This window comes from Thunnus albacares, chromosome 23, assembly GCF_914725855.1.
Source record: "Thunnus albacares chromosome 23, fThuAlb1.1, whole genome shotgun sequence".
Classification (NCBI taxonomy): Eukaryota; Metazoa; Chordata; class Actinopteri; order Scombriformes; family Scombridae; genus Thunnus; species Thunnus albacares.
In genome coordinates this window covers 14,739,699-14,760,848 of record NC_058128.1, presented here as the reverse complement: position 1 = coordinate 14,760,848, position 21,150 = coordinate 14,739,699, and the positions used below count along the sequence as shown (strand labels likewise).

At 39.4% G+C, this 21,150-nt stretch overlaps 1 protein-coding gene across 8 annotated transcripts in view; it reads left to right on the top strand.

The window, feature by feature from the left end:
- Positions 1-705: 705 nt before the first annotated feature.
- nrcama (neuronal cell adhesion molecule a) overlaps positions 706-21,150 on the top strand; it is a 65,188-nt gene continuing 44,743 nt past the window's right edge. For 2 of the 8 annotated variants that reach the window (XM_044343504.1, XM_044343509.1), the window contains exon 1: positions 706-977. The gene's annotated coding sequence lies outside the window, so the exon portion shown is untranslated. The remainder of the gene's footprint in view (positions 978-21,150) is intronic. The other 6 variants (XM_044343512.1, XM_044343507.1, XM_044343511.1 and 3 more) reach the window with 4 other exon arrangements.

The following is a 21,150-nucleotide window of genomic DNA, read 5'->3' as shown; positions in this document are numbered from 1 at the left end:
GGTTCTCTGCAGGGTTATTGTTGAAATTATTTCACGTCTCTGTCTGCAGGTCCCACTGCTGCCGCTAGTTAAAACGGGGTCGCTACTGTTGCAATTTTTTTGTCATTTCTGCACCGGATTGGCAGCGACTGAAAGATAGAAGGAAAATAAAGATGTCTCACTCTGATGGGATCTCTGCTTACCACAAGCAACATGCTAGGTACCTCAGTGTAGTCTCTATAAAAACTGTATGGCTAATCCATAAATTAACCTACTTCCAAAAAATGATTAGACAGTTCTCTATGTTAATTCACCAGTAAATCATCTACCACCAGTAAATACACCTAGCTGAAGCACATTATATTAATATTAATTAAGCAAATGTTTTATTCATTGAGTGAATTAATTTTGTATGCATAAAAGAAATGTGCATATCCTTGCAGGATGTTGAGCTGACACAATATAAGAGAAATTAAATGCATTTCTGTGTGTCCTATTTAAGTAATTCTTAAATAAATAAATAAAGCCAGTGTAGACTATAAATATTACCCTTCATTGCCAGATCTGTTTCCACCAAGACGGAGCATCGTCATCATAAGGTTGCTGCAAAATTGGGAGTAAAATACACCTTCATTGTTCAACTGTAAAAGCTGCAAAATGATGTCAGTTTTCACACCAAAGACAACATCCATGACACAATCTCGTGTAAGAGCGCATGCGTCGACGTCCACGGTTATCGCCGATGAGTGAACCCGTGTTCTCGAAAGCCTAATAGACGATCTTCGGTCGCTGCTGGTTTTGACAGCTGCGGGGGAGCTGGTGAGGAGAGCGAAGGATCCGTGTGGACCACAGCTTGCTGCTGCAGCGGCTGAGTGGGGGGACGGACACACCGGCCGGGAACAGTCCCTCAGACACACACACACACCTCATCATTTCCTACAGCACCAACACACACTCACCGGTCGGCGGAGGAGACAGCAACCGGTTCACAGCAGACGGTAAGTTTGGACATTCCTTTAAAATCTTTTTCTTTTTATGATGGGGGGAGATTTTTTTTTCTCTCCTGTTGTCTTCTCCATCATCATTTGTGGCTTGAGAATAATGGTGCAGTGGATGTGTCAAATCTGTGCATATTCGTCTGCCATAGCAATCCAGTGATGCTGGGTTCCTCATGATGACCAGGTGCAAATAATACAGCAATATGGAGGCGCCTGACGCCGATTGCGGTGTTTTTTATCCGGATTCTGGTGGAGCATCAAAAGGCAAAAGACCATTGCAGCCTGTGCACTCACTCCCCGCACTGCATGCACCGCATCTTGAGGAGCGACCATCAATAGAGGGAGGGAAAGCCGACGAGTTGATTTGCTGTTGTAGTGAATGATTTTTTATTCACTGGTGGCTGCAGCAGGGATTCTGCTTATTGTTGCAGCCAGGCCCGCAGACAGCGCTGAGCCGATTATTTGATGTCTGTCAGTGATGCTGCCAGCTGTAGCTCAGCTCTTCTGTGTCATTCTAAGTGTTAAGACTGAAAGGCAGGCAGGAAACCCACCTAGGCCTCGGTTTCTGATTTCAGATTTAAAGATGTGAATAGTCAGCAGGTGTCTATTGATCAGCGGGGAGGAGAGGGAGGAGGGGGCTTGGGGCAGCAATTCTTTTACTGCTCTTTATTTTTTTAAAAAAGAGGACAAAGCATGTTGGGAAAATCACTGTAATATTCCAAGCACATTGGAAAGGGTTCATCATCTGTTGGGTTCAATGATTTCAAGATTATTGGTGTAAACATATTAAACCCAAGATTTAAGAGAATCAGTCTCATTTGCATTCAACATACAGAACACAGTTTCTGTTTATGTGCAGATAGTATCACAGTGGTTGTATTTGATATGATGATATGGACTGTAGGGCCAAATTCTGTGAGTGTGTATGATTAAGTGTGTGTGTGATGAAATATACAGATAACCAACAGGCTTGTGGTTTATTTTCCATTGTGGCCACATGATATTCTGTTCTGTTGCAGTGCTTTTAGTATAAAATATGTTTTTGATTATGGATATAACAGATACTTGGTGTTATTGTTGGACTTGTGTAGTATCTAGGCACCAGGTATCACATTTGACTGCAAAACAATCCATGAATAGGAAGAATTATTTTGATGATAATAAGAATCCCACTATCTGAGAGTGTGAGGTTGAACGTGTCAGTTTATTTCATGCCGTGTTAATATTTACAGCCAGCATGTACTGTTGTTGTAACACAATATGACGTGATGTGTTGTGTCCATGCTGACCTTCAGCCACACCTCATACAAACAGATATATATATATATATATATATATATATATCTAGATTCTGTGAGTTTATATTCCATTTGTAAATTCTGAGTCAGTTTTGCGCCTTAGCTATTTTCTCTTAAATAATGTAGAGCGACTCTGCCGTCTTCTCATTTAGTTGGTAAATGTGATCGGTTGCTGTGAACTGGAAACCCACTGTTGTGTTGTGCGGACTCGTAGATGCGCCAGAACGCTTATATCAGGCTGTTAACCCACATTTTGAAAGTTCCAGTCAGCATTTCATACTGTATCTCTAACAGCATGCAGGAACACCGTGAGAGCTGAGATGAAACAGGAGACGTGTCTTACTATCTCTCTCTGATTTCTGTGTTTTCCTCTCGAAAAATGTTTCAACCTTCAGATGAGGCCGTTATGAATACAATACTGACTTCTCGTTTTAGTGGAAAGATAGTACTCTGCATTCATTTCATAGTATTGCTTTGCAAAAGTGGAACTCCACTACAGAACAGGCCTTTCTCATAGAAGATGTGTCAACATGTCACAGTAGGAAAAGCATGTGTAAATAATAAAATTAACGAGGGCTGAATTAACTGCTGTCAGAGGGACACATTAATGTTACAGAGCCATCGTAAATGTTATTAGTGCTACACATGCTGTGAGAAAGGCTTACTGTCGTCTATGTATCATTACAGTATTCCCACATTTTAAAAACAGTGAATATTAGATGTTAATTTTACCAAAGACTTACAAAAAGCCATTAGTTATTTCAATTTGTTTCTGCTATTAATCATTTAGTAAGATTAGGAGTGATTTTCTCAAATGCCGACTTCTCTTTGAAAATGAAACATAACATGTAATGCAGTGGCATGTCATGGCATGGCAGGTATTATGTGTTGGCACCATAGTCACCATTGCGAGTTCTTCCCCATGACACGTCACAAGACACGACTTGAGTCTCCATGTGACAACTCCCCAGACTGCTGCTGCAGAGCCAGGACTGAACCATTACTCATGCCAGCTGCAATGTCATCGTCACTCTCCCGCTCTCCCGTTTATCCACGGCCCATTAGGTCCAAGTCAGGTGATGGAGCTTATGGTCGGGTTTAGGTGCATTCTCATTTTGATGACACAATTATGAGACAAGGCAGATGATGCATGATATTGCTTTCAGACCGTTTGGGGTTGAGACCATTTACTGGAAAAGACCACACAATATTCAATTATTTAATAATAATAATTTCTAACATAAGCTTTTGAGTGAATAGTTTCTCTTTCTAAAACATGGGAGGAAACCTTTATTGAAGTGTTGATACAATATTATTCCAATATTATTTTTATTGCTGATATTTAATTAGGGCTGCAACTAACGATTATTACAATCTTTTTCTCTAAAAAAACATTAAAACAGTCAAAAATGTCCATCACAGTCTGTGGTGATGTCATAAAATGTCAAATTTGAGAACCTGAAACCTTCAAATTTGGGGCATTGTTTTAAAAAATCATTAATTGACTATCAAAATAGTGGATGATTCATTTTCTGTCAATCAATTGATCAATTAATTGAGTAATGGCTGCAGCTCTAGTCCATAGCATCCTTAATACACTGAGGAAATGCTGTGAGTCCATCTGTGTGTGCATCTTAATAATGTTGCTCATGTTTGTGTTTTTATAACAGTGCATACTGTACTGCAATTAAGGTTTGTATTCTCCAGCCCTGCACTGCTTCAGGCTGTGCTGCAACACAGAAACAATGCTTCTTTTTTTTTAAATTCATCCCCAGAGGTTGTTGAACTCTCTCACTACATAAGCAACCACCAATGAAGTATGCAGCTGCACATGTTAATGAAGTCATAATAGGAGGGGTTTTTGTCTCAGTGTAGATTTATAAACTCCTGGCTCACATCTATGTGGAAGCTGCAGCCAAATTAATACAATTAGCATCATAGATTCTTCTGTATCCTTTGGGTTAATAGCATCAGCACCCTGTGGCGATGATGGTGGGTTGGAAGGGTGGGGGTGGGAGGGGTATAAACACAACCCCCGCACCCCGCTATAACCCGCACCCTTGGCTTACATCTGGACATGTTTGGGTGGCTGTTTTCATTAAGGTAGCGGGACACATTAAATTAGCATGACTGGCTAAAGATTGATGAATTGGAAAATGGGGGAGAGTTAAGGCTGGAGTGTGACATTCTGCCACTGTTGGTTGATTTCTTAGAGAGCCGGAGAACCATGGAGCAGATGCTTTTGTTCTCTGTGCCTTCCATAGAAGACAAATGGGTGTTTGTCTTTTTTTTAAAACTCTTTTTTTGGAAAATGATGTAATTGCTTGGAGATGGGCGAGACCCAGTTTGTGCACAATGAAGGCGCTATGAGGACTTGAAGTGTTAGGCATGATTTCAGTAAAACAGTTTAATCTCAGGTAAGATAAGGTCCTCCTGGAGGTTTTTCTACCAATTTGATTTGGTAAAGGGGACATATCATGCTTTGTGATTTTCTGTCATTTATATATGTAAAAAAATTAGAGATGTATTTTTTTTCACTTCCAATCCAATTCTGATACCTGAATTTGGATATCTGTTGATACCGATACCAGAGCTCTTTTTTCTTGATTATGATTATGATTATGATTATGATTATGGTCATGATTATGATTATTATTGTTGTTGTTGTTGTCGCTGTTGATATTATGTGTAATGCATTAAATTTAAATGTATTCCAAAGCAATTTATTTGAACTGTAGGTTAAGTAGGCTTCACATACAAACAGATGTAGGAGTGTGACTTGCTATGGCAACTCTTTTAATGTTTTGAAAAACTTGAACAAATCAAGTGTACAGCAATGCATTATCAATTACTAGTAAGTAGATATCCATACTTTTTTCTGTACCAGTTGTGTTCGGCTGTAGGGCGTTGGCTAGTGTCTGCCATTTTAGCTTAGCTTCTTAGCCAGGTAGGGAAATACAGGGTTTTTGGGGTTTTTTTGCTAATTGTTCTGGTTTATTTCAACGTTCTTTCACCGTATGGTCACCACTTCCGCTGCTTATTCTGAATGTGAGAGGTTCCCTTCATGGTCAGTGTTAACCTTTCCTGCTTCAGCGTCCAGCCCGTAGGTGGAAAGCACAGGGGAGACTGTGTTCTGCACCGGGGTTGAAGTTGTCGCTAACTTCGGGGCTAACCCCCTTCACTTAAACCAGCAGGTGGCAAGCACGACACAGGAACTTGGCTTGGGTATTGAGGAACTGTAGCATTTATTCATTGACAAATAGGCTAAACTGTACATACATTGCTCTGCTACATCCACTGCTATACTGCTAACTTCATACTCTGCTCCGGTCACCTGCCTCACCGTCACATACGCTCTCTCTCTCTCTCTCTCTCAAGCGCACACTCGCTATGCACACAACCTATGCACTATCCCTCAAAGGAGCTACAGTACTTGTAGAACACTATGAAATCTGGATTGGTATGTGGATTGGTACGTGGATCGGTAATGTCAGTCCGATATCCGATGAGTGAATTATGTCAGTATCAGCACCTGATATCGATACTGGATTGGACATTCCCAACTCTAGTAAATATGCTCCCTGAAAGTCAAAAGCCGAGGCTTCAGCCTGCTCTGAACACTCCGTTTGCAAAGTTACCTCTACTTCCTCCTTGTCATGACATTAGATTGTTTGCGTGTGCCCACAAATGGCCGTTCGGTGTGTAGTCTTTTTTGCTAAGGTTGTTCCACAGGTTGTTTGCATTGTCCACTTGCACATTTTGGATTGGATTCAGGCTGGAAAATGTGCAGATGTATTTGAGAAGTTTATATTTGAGTAAAGAACGCAAAAAATAAGTGAAATCCTACTACTAATGTTTGTTGATGTATCCTCTGGAACCACCATTGGTCGAGGAGCAGCTTCCAGAAGCTAACCAATCAGAACAGAGCAGGCTCATCGGGAGGAAGGCCTTAAAGAGAAAGGATCTAAAACAGCCTCTTTCAGACAGAGGCTGAACTGAGGGGCTGCATAAAGGGCCAATCTAAAATAAATAAAGAGTTTTTTTTAACAGTAAATCATGGAAAGATATTCCAGGAGAGTCTTTGAATAAGAATATGAACCTGAAAATGTGGACGAACCTGTACAGCACCTTGAATCTACTTCTGTATATGAAACGTGCTTTATTAATAAAACTGCCCTGCCTTGCCTTGTCATGACACGTCCCCTTAAAACACTAAAGTAGAGCTGAAAAAATTAGTTCACTAATTGACACTGGGAAATTGTGGCAAGCTTTTTTTCTCGATTTTATAGACAAACAATCAATTGAGAAAATAATGAATTGACAATAAAAATAATCATTAGCTCTAGCCCTCCACTACACACCTAACAGAGTGTCTCGTGATAAGAGTATATACAGTTTAAAGTCCTTCATTTAACTGTCTTGATTGAGTCATTAACTGAGGTTTATAAACCAAGAGAGGAGAGGAGAGGAGTAAAAAATGGGAAACTAGATCTGCAGTGAAGAGGAATAAAGTGAAGAAGAATGGAGAGGAGAGGAGCGACGTGCTGCTGCGATCACCAGCTGTGCTAGGCCACATCTGAAGTAGAGCAAGAGACTGGAGATTAATAAAAGGAGACATAGCGTGTTGTTATACCACATATACTCATTTGTGTATACACTCGCATGATAAATAAGCTCAGTAGGTCTACATTCCCACTTTTATTCACTCCTTTCACCTCTGTTTTATTAGGGGATTGATGACTTATCAGACTTTTTATTTCACATGTAGGCTTGAGTCTATTTGCAGGCCGCAGAGGATTTGTTTGTGTGGATCAGGTGGGCAACAGATGGGAGAGTGGGTGAAAGCAGAGGAGCTGCCAGACTGGTAGTAGCTGTCACTTGCTGAGTGTAAAAACAAATCAGCATATCTGTCTGAACAGGCGATTTAATTTTATATACTGAGCCATATGCAGGCATAGATGTTTTGTTTTGACTGCAGTTTCATTTGAGTCTTGGCTGGCATATATTTTCTGTATATATTATTCTAAATATCTTTATGTGGTTGAATTTTTCAAAAGAGGACCTCACATCTCGCTATGTATTTGGATGAGAAAGAAAAAAAAGTAAACTTATATTGAGGGCGTATATGGTCATATATATCCTCTTTTTTAATCAGTGTTAGGGAAACAAAGGAGGAATGTTCAAATCCCAGTGGAGGGAGCTTAATTCATCGTACAGTAGGCTTAAAAACAATATTACCCCCATCCACCAGAATCTTTGTCACAGCTCTAAAATGATTAGTGAGGATTTAGGTCAAAGAAGCCATTAAAGAGCTCCTCTTATCACACCCAACATCCAATTGGTTCAAGGCACCAGCATCACATGATGGGTGTGAACCAACCAGCTTTAACAATAATTATCAAAGTTATTTTTTACAGGGCATAATTGAATTTGTCAGCTATTACAGATTTTCTTTTTTTTTTACTTTACTTGCTGCCATGGAGAACCACATCATCACTTTATATGGGAGGATAAAAAACTAATCTTTAAGCTCATTTTTTTCATAGGTAGATATCTCTTTTTTCTAACCCCCAACCATAAGGAGAGATAAGTTGGATGGAAAATTTATCCAAGGGCTTTCACACATGATTTGTAGAGTGTGTAATTATGTATTGGTTTTTTGAGCTATTGCAATGGCCAGAAGCAGACAGTGTTCACACCTCACTTACACAGGACACTAATACTCCCTGTGGCAACACTGGTGTCATTTCAGGTGCAATATTCTGGCAACACTCATGATTGTGTGGTTGCTGTGGAGTATAGTGATCATTGTGGGAAGAAAGGGTATGATTTGTACATGTATGTATATTCATGCATAAGTGTCCAATTTCTGTGCAATTCAGGGATCTCTTAGAAACAAGACTTGTCCGGTCTCAGTTGTTCAGGGGACACTTTGAATCGAGCATCTGCTAATCATCAATATGTGTATGGTGTGGGAAGAGCGGCTCCAGTTCAATGGAGCCTGCATGTGTCCTCGGTCCTACTCGTCTGACCCCGGAGAGAAGGCCTTTCTGAGGCCAGCCCGCCCTCAGTAAGAGCCCTCTGGTTGTACTGAAAGAATGCCTTTGTAGAAAAAGATAAACTGTCCATCGAGCGGATGAGGAGGACGGAGAACAGAGCCGGCCCTCAGTGTGGAAAAGTCATCTATCAGCTTAAGATGTGTCTGTTCACTGATAAACCAATTAGACAGACAGACCCTCGTGTTTACAGGCCTTGAAGCAAGAAAGAGAGGCATCTAACATCTGTCTCTTTAAACATGTTTTGTTTATTCCGACATTTAATTTTATTTGAACCGCTTGACCCACATGCACACATGTCCAGAATGTGCAGGGTGTATGGAAACCACCCTTATGCAACAACTCAGATCTTTCATTATTACACTAGCAATAGTATTTTTTAATGTGTATAAATGCTACACACTGTTCAGTTTATCAGTATTGCATACTGTATTACATAGAGAAATACCTAACTCTTTCAACTCTGAGACATGTAAGTAATGTTTAAGCATTACTTATGTATATTTTGCTAAAAATATAAAACTTTTATCTGTTTTTATAGTTTGATATTTCAATAATAAAAGGCTGTAAATCTGTAACTTTTATGATTTTGTCAACATCCTTTAAACATGTATAAGTAATGGATAATTGATTACAATTTTGTGCTATCAGTCTTCTTGTGTTATTTAGGATGTTGGAATCCTCATTTGAAATCACATGTACATATATAAGATGCTGCTCTAGGGGATTATGATGAAATTTTCAATGGGTTATATAAAAAGATGCACATACCGTGTGTGTGTGTGTGTGTGTGTGTGTGTGAGCATTTACATTCTAAAAATAGGCCAAACTGTGACATTGTATAACACACATCTCCCCTGGTGTACTAAATGCTTAAAGCAAAAGATATGTCATCAAATATACTCAGGAAATTGCTAAATATTAACTTTTTGCCCCAGATTACAAGGAGAAATCTGGCAGGGATGCTGTTTTTAGCTATAAAGATAACCATGTGAGGAAATGCTGAGATACTCACTTTATCAGAGGAGATACATCTTATATAAAATTTTTACAGCTATCGGGACGAATAGATAATGAAGATTACTGAATACATTTTAGGGTAGAATACTCCTGTAAGTCATATCTGGAACTATACTGGCCACTACAAATGCAAGTGTTTGGTTTATATGTTAAAAAGGGAATTTGATGATCATTTGCCCTTTAGATGTAAACAGTAGGCTACATTAACCAATAGCATGTATTTCATGTCAACAGACTTGATGCAGACCAGGCTCTGGGGGAATGTGACTTATTGTAAGAATAACTCATTTTCTGTTTGTTCTTACTCAGCATCATGGACGTCGGCTGATAAAAGTCAGTGGTGTTTTACATCAGTGTTAACGCCCCACCCTGCCACTCTAGCCACTCTGTCCTCTCTGTCTCTTTCACCCTTAAAACTGCTGAGCTGAATGTTTTTTTTTTGGGTCGCCGGATATTCTGCATTGTCCTATCAGAGCCAGGGTGCTTTACTCACCTTGCCTTTTTGCTCCCTGACGTAATGCACCCATGGCTGCTGTTGTAGCACTTTAGCTTATCGCAGTTGCACGTGAGGTATGAGACTACTGCGTTCTAGATATAAATGTCTCATAGAGTACGTAGAGGAAAATCCAGCATATGTTACAGAAACAAGTGTGTTTTTTCTCGATTCTATTAGTTATTTTCTCAGTTATGATAATGAATATCATCATAGTATGAAACAAAGTCTGAGTGATTCTCTGTAGCTGGTACTGATCAAAAGGAGGAACAGATAGCGGTCAGGCTTTTCTATCAAATTGGTTAATGTCTCTCCTACTCTGCTACTCTGCTCTCCTGGTCTGTTTTGAGAGGAAGAGATAACCTTGGTGTCCCTGCTCAGATTGCTAAGATACACAGTGATGATACACTCAGCTAGACTGAAATCAGGCACACTGAGCATGTACATGCAGACATGTAGGGTCAAGATTTCTACTCCGTGTATATTCAGACATCAGTCATCACCTTGTCATTTGTTGAGAGGTTTTTGCTATTTTTGGTCGTCACTACAAATTTCCGGCTCAGATGCAAAAAGAACTTAACATGACATCTTCCATTTTTGTGATCATGTATCAGATCAAAACAAAAAAAAATTCTTTAGTTAATATGTTATCTGCATAACCCACTTCTTAATGATGGCACTGTTTCCTAACATCGTATTGCACTAGCATGCAGATAATTAACTGTTTTAATGACTTGGCTCGAAGCCAGTAAGTACAGTTTTGGCGAGACAGCCATATGTCTCACTAACAAACGTCTGTTATATAGTTTTTCCGCTCTCGTAAAGGGACACAGCAAAGGAGGGAAATTGTTGAGTGTGTGACTCTGTTGAACTCTTTGTTGTAGCTCAACTATCTTCACCAGCTAGTCGCTAACTTTGTCTGTCTGATGATAGGTGCTAGTAAGGTAGCATACAGTGGGTATATTAGTGGGGTTTTTTTCAGAAAACAACTGACACACTGATGAGAGCTGTAGTGAATCGAAACAGTAAAGTTGCAGGCCATAAAACCAAAATAATGAGCTGAAAGATGCACACTTCGTAGAGCTGAGGGAAGCTGCCAACATTATGACCCCTTTCACATTTCACATAGCCATTTTATCCATTGTAAATATGAAGATATTGATTTTGTTTTGCGGTGCAAATGCTATCCAACATGTCATTTGAATGCATTTACATTCTTTAAAATCGTAATCACTTCCTTGCCTGGGAGGGCCGCACACTGCTCTGCGCTATGCCTATTTACCCAGCTCCCCCCCGCCCCAGTGTTCTCCCAGCATTTTCCCACCATATGCACACTGCTGGTATTGACCCTCAACCCACTCCATCTCTCCTCCACTCTCTGCTCTGATCCATGACTCACAAAGCCCATTTAACCTTTACCCAGCTAAATGCGAGCCAGCACTCAGTTACTACCCACTGGCTGCAAGCATCAAATATCACTTTTTTGTAGTTTCTGCTATTTTTTATTGAATTGTTGAGAAATATTGCTGTTGGTGGACCTGATATTTTCATCTATGTCTTTATGTATGCCTGTCATGTGCAGTATTTATGTAAATTTTTGTTCATAACATATGTACCTCTTAAACCCTAATATTGTTTTTTGGGAAAATACTGTGTATAAGAAAATAAAGATTAACCCTGAAAGAAAGAAGAGGAAACTGCCTCATAGAGTTGGTATTGATGACTGCAATGTACCACTCAGCCCTTTCTGAAGCATAGGAAACCCCTTTGCTTTGTTATTTATTCATTCAAGCCACTCATCCATTACAGCTATGTGATACCTTAGCTACAAGATATTTACTCTACAAAAGGTCCATTAATAAGTGGAAGAGCAGCTACTTTTCTAAAATAGGTATCACATACATTTCCCACGGTGGTTTCCTCTTTGTACATACTCACATAACCAGGTAGCACAAGCTATCAGATGTCAGGGGAGTGTCCCGTAACTGTTGGATCACATTAACTGTCACATGTTTGGTCAGCAATGATACAGTCAATACTGTCATCTCCTGTTATTTTCCTACAGTTTGGAGCTCTATCTATCTATCTATCTATCTATCTATCTATCTATCTATCTATCTATCTATCTATCTATCTATCTATCTATCTATCTATCTATCTATCTATCTATCTATCTATCTATTTGTCTATCAATGCATATGTCTATCATCTATCCATCAATGTACATATGTATTGATCTATCTGTACACCAGTGTTGATCAATATTTCTGCTCATTTCCCCCCCTGTTCCGATAACTGAGGAATACATGCTGGCATACAGGCTGCTGTTAGAGTGGTGGTTGCCCACCACTCTATCAGTTATCTATCAGACCCACCCTTCCTCTCCATCAAGAGTCTTTGATGATTTCATAGAAGATCTGAATGATGTTTAACCGCCTTAAAATACACTATACATCAAAGAGAATATAATATAGAATACATTTCTTTGTGCCCAGGAGGCTGATAACAATGGAGAAATACTTTTTCCATGTATGAAAGAATTTCGTGTCAGAACTGTTGGTCATTTTTAGATCATAGATTGTTTTGTTAAAGTGTTAAGTATCTTCCAAAAAGTACTGGTGAAGGTCAGGTTAGTGGCCATTTTTCCTCTTTGGTAATGCAGTTTCCCTCCATGGTGACAGTTTTTGGACATATTTGTCTTCCCATATGATATAATTTTGCGGCGTTCAGGTAGCAACTTAACTCACAATCATAAATCACAGCTACAGAACCTCCTACTTAATGGAATATTTTTTGACAGCAAACTGGCCCCAAACATGGGGCTCCATAAAACAAACTTTGAGTTTCCCTTAATTGCCATTTACTCCTGGGCTGTTACATTGAATTATATCGTACTGTGTTTTTTTCCCATCCAGACTCTTGTAAGTGAAATTCTGTGGCAGTAGGGTGCACATTTGCCTTGAACTTTGATGAGTCTTCAATCAAGATTATTTTTGCATCTGAGAAACGTTGCTGTAGCCTGCAGCTCTAAACTGATCAGGCTGCTCCTAGCTCACACTCTGTGATGTGAGTGGGATCAAGGTTTAGATAATGTAGCCTGTTACACTCTTGACTAGTTTGCACCACAGGTGCTGTGCTACAAGTTACCTCCTGTAGCAAGATTGATCTTGAGGTTTTGTAGCCGTAAGAGATGACTCGTGCTTGAATAATTGATAAAAATTCTCACAAATATATGCGAAAATATGTTTCTTATCTTTTTTCTTAGAAGCACCACCACTGCTTTGGTGTATCAAAGCCAGGCCACAAAATACTATATTGAATCCTTTTCCTCTCTTGGCAGGGTCGTATTTGAGATGATTGGTGATATACTGCACTTATTTTGTCTGAGAAATAGGGGAGGGATACAAGATTAAAATAAAGTTTAGGATTTGTTTATGGTTGTTAAAAATCAGTCAATGAAACCAAATTGAAGAGATAACAAATGCGTCATTCAAATTAACTCATTTGTTCAAACACAGGGTTTTCACACATTAGACCCAAACCAGAACATTCACATTAACACACTAATTGATAGTGTGTATCAGGTATCACCGATCCATAAGTGTCAGCACATGAGAGTTGTATTGACACCGAGATTATTGATCCTGGGATTAGGGTTGGGGACCCGGAGGGCATCAGTGTAGCTGAAAGCAGACGCCCCTGTTTTTAGACAGCTGTGTGATCCTTCACAGACTCATTAAAGCAGACTGGATGGAGTTGAGTGGGTTAACTCTGTTTATCTTGTTTAGTCAAAATCCCAGCGGTCAGATGAGCCTTTTGTTAGACACAATCTCCCCTAGCAAAAGGACAGAGGTTCAGTAATCTTAATAGACCAATGATTTCCATGGCCAGTCATGTACGTTATGTGCTTTTTTTTCTATAACTATACAAACTGCAAACAAAATACACCAGGGGAGGCAAAAGATGTGTTTTTCTTAAATGAACAGTGAGTTAATAGTATTATGGAGACCACAATGTTAATATCCCTCAAAGAGGCGCAGCATTTAATAGACCAGTAAATAAAATAGACACATTTGCACAGATGGAGTTGTGGACTGTCCCAGAGTAAACCCTGGGCTGCTTTGCTGTGAGGTACATTCATTAGCACAGACAGCATGTTTTTAAAGCACCAAAGTGCTGACAGCAGCCTTTGTATAGAGATAGCTGCAGTCTCTCTTTTACAGCTGGGTCCATGCTGTCTGGCGTGCCACGAGCTCAGCACCGCTGGCCAACAAGTCTGTAGAGTCCCACGGGTTGCAGTGAATAGCCTGTGTGTATGTGTGCAATGAGAGATTGAGTGATAGCAAGCTGCTAGGGTCTGCTACTTTGGCAGGTCCAGTACAGACCCTCCCTGTACATGTGATATTTTTTCTCCCAGTATTATTGATCTTGGCTCAGATTTTTGGTGAACTGTCATAAGATTTTATTGGACCACTCATCTTAATGGGTCATTTAGGCTAGTGCTGAGGCTTAAAAGATGATGTATTTTCTGAAAGAAAGTGCCAATGTGGTTGGAAAATTTTTTGTTAAAATGCATATTTTATGATCTAAAGGAAGTAGAGCTGAAACAAAAATCCCCTGGTTCAGCTTTCCAAATGTGAGGATTTTCTGCTTTTATATCAATTTATATTTAATATCTTTGGACTGTTTGTTGGACAAAACAAGATAATTGAAAACATTATCTTTGGCTCTGGGAAGTTAATGGACAGTTTTTCATTGCTTATTGACAAAATGTCAAAAAGTAATTTGTAGTTGCAGCACTACAGGAAATACTTGGAGCCAATTCAAGGACAAATGTCTTTGTAGATATAGGGTTATGGTCTCTTGGTGACATATTTTCATATTGATCACCTTAAGTTGGTCTGAATTTTTGGTATGGCACCCTTTGTCCCGCAAGCATAAGTCTGAATCTGTTTGTTGTTCATCTGCTCTCTCCTGTCAGCAAAGGACTGCTCCTAACATCATTCACATTGGCTGTTGTTTATATTGGTTACTTGACTTGAAATTGAACACCAGTTGGATCTTTAGTCTGCTCACCAGAGGTGGAGAAAGGAAGAGGTGTTGACTAGTTTTTGAAGAGCTGTGAGAAATTGGCAGGTGTGGAAGGAGCAACCCTTGAAATATTGCTTTCTCCTGCTTCAAAAGCCATGTAAGGGTGTCAAAGAATAGACATAGTGAGGCCTCCTTAATTTCATGATTGGTGTCAAATAATGAGGTTATTGGGACACACACACAGACAATTTTCTCAGCGGATTCTCAGCTAAGGTGTCCAATTAGCACAAAAGCAGACATTTTCATCTGAAAGGTTTTACTATAGCAAAAGTGTGGTATTTGCTTGCATTAAACCTTTGAGCCTTTCAGACTGACGCAACTGATTTTGTTGTTTGTTTTGTTCACTGGATTTGACTGCAGGTCACCAAATGTTGTTTCATTGTGAATTTGTTTAATGAAAATCAGGGCAAAGGTGGGAACCAAATAGATTTGTGTTCACGTGTATGAACTGCAGTATAATAGATGCATGTGTGTCCAATTCATGCTACAGTGATCCTACGAACCGCAGCAAGGAAGCAACAACATCACTGCATTACTGAACCATGACAGCATCCAAATAAGTCTAACCGAGCTCATTTTGCTGCTCAGGTAAGGTCATGAATCACGTTCAGTCACATCATTCAGGAAGTCCTCAGGAACATTTGCATGTGGCTTGTTTTGCTTTATTAAGGCTTCTTTTGTTCGCCCACAAAATGTAGCTGCATTAACAAAGTTGAGAGCTACATGAGCGAAAGCCATGCGATTGAGCTATTGAGTGTTTATTTGACTTCTAGGGCCATTAACAAATACAGCACTTAAAAATGCGAAAGCACACAGGCATGTTCATTCAGCTAACACGAGAGCCCTGGTTACATTTAGATTAGAGCAACTGTTTTGTCTGTTGGTATAGCCTCAAGTCCTTTTTCAGAAGTGGACTGTTAATGTCAAGTCTAGCCATTCTGCTGAAGTGCTTGTTTTAGAGCTTTCACATTCAATCTAGTGGAACTGCAACGTGGAGTGTAATTAGTCACTTTGTGTTAAGCGAGTGCTTTCACAGACACGCAGGGATTATCACATCTCACACCAATCCTGTACACCCTACTTATTAGCAATTTTACACTCACTGTTAACTTATGGTCCCCAAACTGTTCATGCTGTCCCATCTGAAATGTTGAGAACACGTTTTTCTTTTAACGTTGATATTAAAATGTATTGGTCTGTTTGTGCATTTCTAAATACATTTAGGAGGAAATGTAATTGCTGCCTGGTTTACAGTTGCTAGAAATGTTTGTTTTTTTTCAATCCTGGAAGTCTTTTTCCTGTACAGAAGTCAAAGGGAGGCAGTTGGAGCAGTTGATTGGTTGTCCAGAGCACAGAACATAGACATCAGAGATTGGGGTTTCTGTTCTGTGTCTCACATGTTGTTAGGTTTAGGACAGGGGTTAGGGGTTAAATACAGAAAAAGTCAACATCCTGTCTGTTGACTTTTTCAATACTTAACTATGAGGATAAGCACTATGATGATACAATGTGGATATTATGTATATTGCAGATTTTTTCATACCATTTATACCATGGCACAGTAGCTATCCATTCAACGTCTGTGGGTATATGAGGCTATTGTGGGCAATGTTGTAATTAAAGGAACAAATTTCTATATAATTTTTGAATCAATATGATGAAATAACTTTGTTTATTGGTATTGAATTTGCTGAATTACACTTGCTGATATTCCTGTCTGGTTATTTAAGTTTTGAACAGTTTCTCAATTGGTTTTGCAGAAAATGTGCTCCATCATGAATTATGGTAAAAGTGTTTATACCTTAATGGCGGATTATCATGCTTTAGTTGCCGGGTGCAGATATTGAAGGAAAAATAAATTGAATACATCGGCATGGAATGTTTTGCAGATGTGTTCACTACATTGTGTGTTGGTTACTGCAGTTTAGTTTTATGTAAATGTAATTTTTAGGAGACAGAGTTGAATATTCAGGTGCTTTCACCTTTGGTGGCAGGGCTGGTGTGTCTGAAGTATATCAGCAAAACCACCTCAGTTTCAGTGCATTTAGATGAGAATACTGCATAGGTACATATTTAATAATGGTGATTGTTTAGGATCATAATTTATGCAAACATGCTACATTTTTCTTGATTGGGTAGACCTAGCAGTAAGAGAGGTCATACGGTATCTGAAAAATAGTTCATGGTTGTTCACATCTGGGTTAATCTTTGTCAAAGTGCACTTGGGTTGATGGTCAGAGCATCCCTTCAAGCTCCATCAAAATATTTAGTTGAGAGTGACATGAAATATCATGTTTGATATGCTGTGAGAAGGACATATGTCCATACTAACATACACACAAGCACCCTGAGGGAGGTTTAACTTCAGTCCTCATGTTCTTTGATCTTTTCTAAAAATAGCGGATTTAGTAATGTCATCTTCTGTCATCACTCATTTCTAGTTTTGATCTCCTTTCAAAGAATCTTGTGTCGCACGATTGCTGGAGGGTATACCAATTAAACAGCCGTGAGATGCTTTGTTTGTCTGCTGTGAGACGAGCAGTGGAGTGAGAGTCACGAGTCAGTGTTGTCTTTTCTCAATAACGATAAAGCTACAATCTGCCATCGCTCTTCATACTGTGGCTTTGTTGAACCATTAAGAAAAAAAAAAAGCGATATTCCATTTACAGCAATCTCACTTGGTTACAGCTGCACTGCCAGACAGAATGTAGTAAGTGTAATATGTGCACTTCACTGTCATAGTAAGCCGTTGTGCTGTGACTGTGCAGCCTTTGTGTTTGCTTGCCGCCTCCTCATCACAGCTTTAAGCCTGAGAACAAGGTTTTGTGAAGAGTCCTAAATTAATGAGATCACACAGAGAAATCCCTCTCTACTGCTGTTACTAATATTAGGAGGCCTCAATCCTCATCTACTGTGTTAGGTGGAAGATATGCAGTCAATATTAGGTGTCTCCAAGGCATCCTATAGGTCTATACCCTCTACTGTTTGCCCACCCTTGTCAACAGCTCTTTGTCTACCTCCCTCTCATTTCCACATTTCCATTTCTCCTCTCATTTTCACTCTCATTGGTTTCCCTCCATCTTTGTCTTTCCCTTGACTCCCTTTTGTGTCATTCCCTTAGATAAGATGGTCTCTAGGGTGCCGGATGACATTTTTCCAGCGCGTCTTTGACATGTCATGTCACTGATGACCAAGCTCTGCTCGGTTAAGCGCTCTGGGTCTTATTCTGCTTCTGACTCTCTCCATGGTGATAAGAGTTACAGCCTCTCAGATCTTGGTGGATTTTTAGCAGTGTTGGTCAGGCTCAGGTCTTTTTGGGAGGATAGTTTCCACTTGTACTTAATCATGTTTGTGTTAGTAGTGTGTAAGTATTAATAGGCCTGTTTTTTTTTAATGAATCATTCAGCATCGTTACTACATATGAAGGCTTTCCTCTGTTTTCACTTCTGTTTACTACATCATGCGCAATGCCCCAGAGGCCAGATGTTGGGTTTCATTATGTTGGCTAAATCAGTATTAGGTTCACATTAATCTTTTGAACCCCAGGCAGGTTTTACTCGCTTTTCACTCCTGTTATTTATAGACTTATGCTATAGTCACTACAATTCTTAGCTAGGCATGCCATTCAAATATGTGTTTCAGGATAAGAAATAATAATTTAGTAAGTAAGTTTCAATGCATCAGTTGGGCGATGTTAAACTTTATACTCTTCTGTGATTGTAGATAATGATTCAGGATACAATGGTCACCTAAAAGGTTGCATGAGTATTTCTGCTTCTGTATGCTTTGGGGAAGTTGTTTGATTTAAACTTAACAAAACCTATTATAGCTACATAATATTTCTTTGGAGATGTTTGATTTTACATGACAGAAACATCTATCCAAATCAGTATCAGATGTATTGTTTTTCTAAAACCCTTGCGAGGGTATATCATCAACATCCAAAGGTTGGATAGCATAATCTAAAATATATACAGTAGACCCTTTTCACAGCAGACATTCTCACTTGTCATAGTAGGAAAAGCACAGGTGTTACTAATAACATCAACGAAGGCTCAGTTCTATTCAAATGTGACAACGAGCCAGTGAACACACACAACACTAGGACCCTGACACCAAAGCAGTTAAATATAACTCAGCCATCATTAATTTGTCAAAAGGAATTCTGTTTAAAAGGCTTATTGTCAGATTTATCTGGGTAAAAATAAGTATCACATAAAGTGTTTATTATAGAATAGATAGCTGTTCCTGTTTCATGTTGGCTTACTTTAGTTCATTCAAATTTATCCAAAAGTATTCTTACCAGATACAGATCCTGCATTTCTGGACTGCTCTTTGGTCTTATTGGTCGATTGGAGGTTTGGTTAGGGGTCACAGGTTGTATCCATCCTCAGTTTAATTATATGCAACATTCAGACTGTTTATTTACTGAAAACTGTGGTGAGAGTAAATTTAGGTCGCTAAGAGATTCACAGTGTGAATTAAATACATTTGGTTTGCTGTACATCCTTATATGTACATGTATATGTAATCCACAGCCTTTTTCAATATTGCATTTGTATTTAAATAGAGTGTAAGATTAACCACAGCAGCTTTTATCTCTTGTGGAGCGCCAAGGTAAATCCAAACACCCTGCTTCTTAGCATAGGGCTGCTTTCTGTAAAGTTGAACAGTTCTTTGTTCTATCTGTGTGTGTAGGAGTGCATGTTTGTGTTAAATGAGGTTTTCAAGTCCCCCCATGTAGCCCTGGGAGGCGTTCCCCTGCATAGCCTGCAGAAATCCTGCATTAACATAGAAATCAAACTCAATGGCAGGCCCCTCTCTCGCTGTGACTGATTGAATTGAGCCAAGTGTCACAGGAGAAGTATTTCATCTGCGCTGATGCTGGCCAAACTGCCCGTATTTTTTAGCTATCTCACAAATCATCTCCTTTTCTACAGTCTGTTTCTTCTTCTGTAGCTTCAGACCTCCCACTCCTCTGCTGGTCCTTGTCATGTTCATGTTTCCTCTCCCTCTCTGCCTCACTCTCGCTTTCATAAACTCCCTCCTTCAGGGCTGCAAAATGAGCCTGATGATTGGATCTAGTCCCCCGAGAGCTCTCATACCTGGACGTTTTTACAATATGCTCCCCTTCAAATCCAGAACGCTTAGCAGAGGATCAGCAGCAGAGGAATGCTACTTCCTACTGTTTCCTAATCTCGATTTATCTTTCTTGTTCTTACCGTCTCCGTGTGCATGTTTGACATTGTTGATGACTCCATTGTGTGCATTGTGTGGTGTCGAGTGGGAACAGCGGGGATGGGAGAGTTGTCCCTTTAACCTCTTGAAGGAAGGAAAAAAAACTTTCTAGCGGCAGTAAATCTCTCTGATTAAACTCAGCTCTGTCTGACTGCTCTTTTTGTATGGACTGGACTGTGTGTGTGTGTGTGTGTGTGTGTGTGTGTTCTCTGTCATCTGAATGATGTTCACAGACTGTTAAAATTAAAAAAAACATTCAAGTAGCCATGGTAACCAAGCTTCCTTCTTTGGTTCTGTCTCTACACACACATACAAACACTTCAAGGGAATGTCTGGGTTTGAACTGTTCAAGAGACTTAAAAGCAGCTGGAAAGGCCAACCTCACATACCTTGAGAAAAGTGTTTAAAATCACACTATTTCTGCTACATTTGCTATTTTTGCCGAGTCACTGTCCAAATAAATCCATGTTCCAAATGAAATTTGGTGATTTTTGACTTTTCAGATAAACTGAATTGTATAAGCATTCCTTTATATGTTGAGAAAATCCACTTACTATTTTGGCTAAATTGGATTAGCTGAAAAATGCATTGTCAAAAAAAGAGCTATTTTTCATGAAAAGCTGATGTTTAGGAGATACAGTAAAAGCTGAAAACTGTTTTCACCATTGAAGAGTGAAAACGACTAGTTTTAACAGTGAAGGAGCACAGTGATAGATCAGTGATTTAGTACTTTCCAACCCCAGGAACTTTTTTAAGTTCTCAGATACTTTATCATTTTAACTGCACGAATCTATTTCCAGCTTCAGTTCCTCAGCTTTAGTGTCCAGAAACAGAACAGAAGCCTCAAAACGGCAATAATTTTTATTTAAAGAACAACATAATGACACCTTTTAGTTGTCACGTTGCAAAAAAAATATTCATGTGGTTGCTTTTTAATGTCTTGTGGTGCTGTTTGGCTTATTCACAGATGCAGTGAA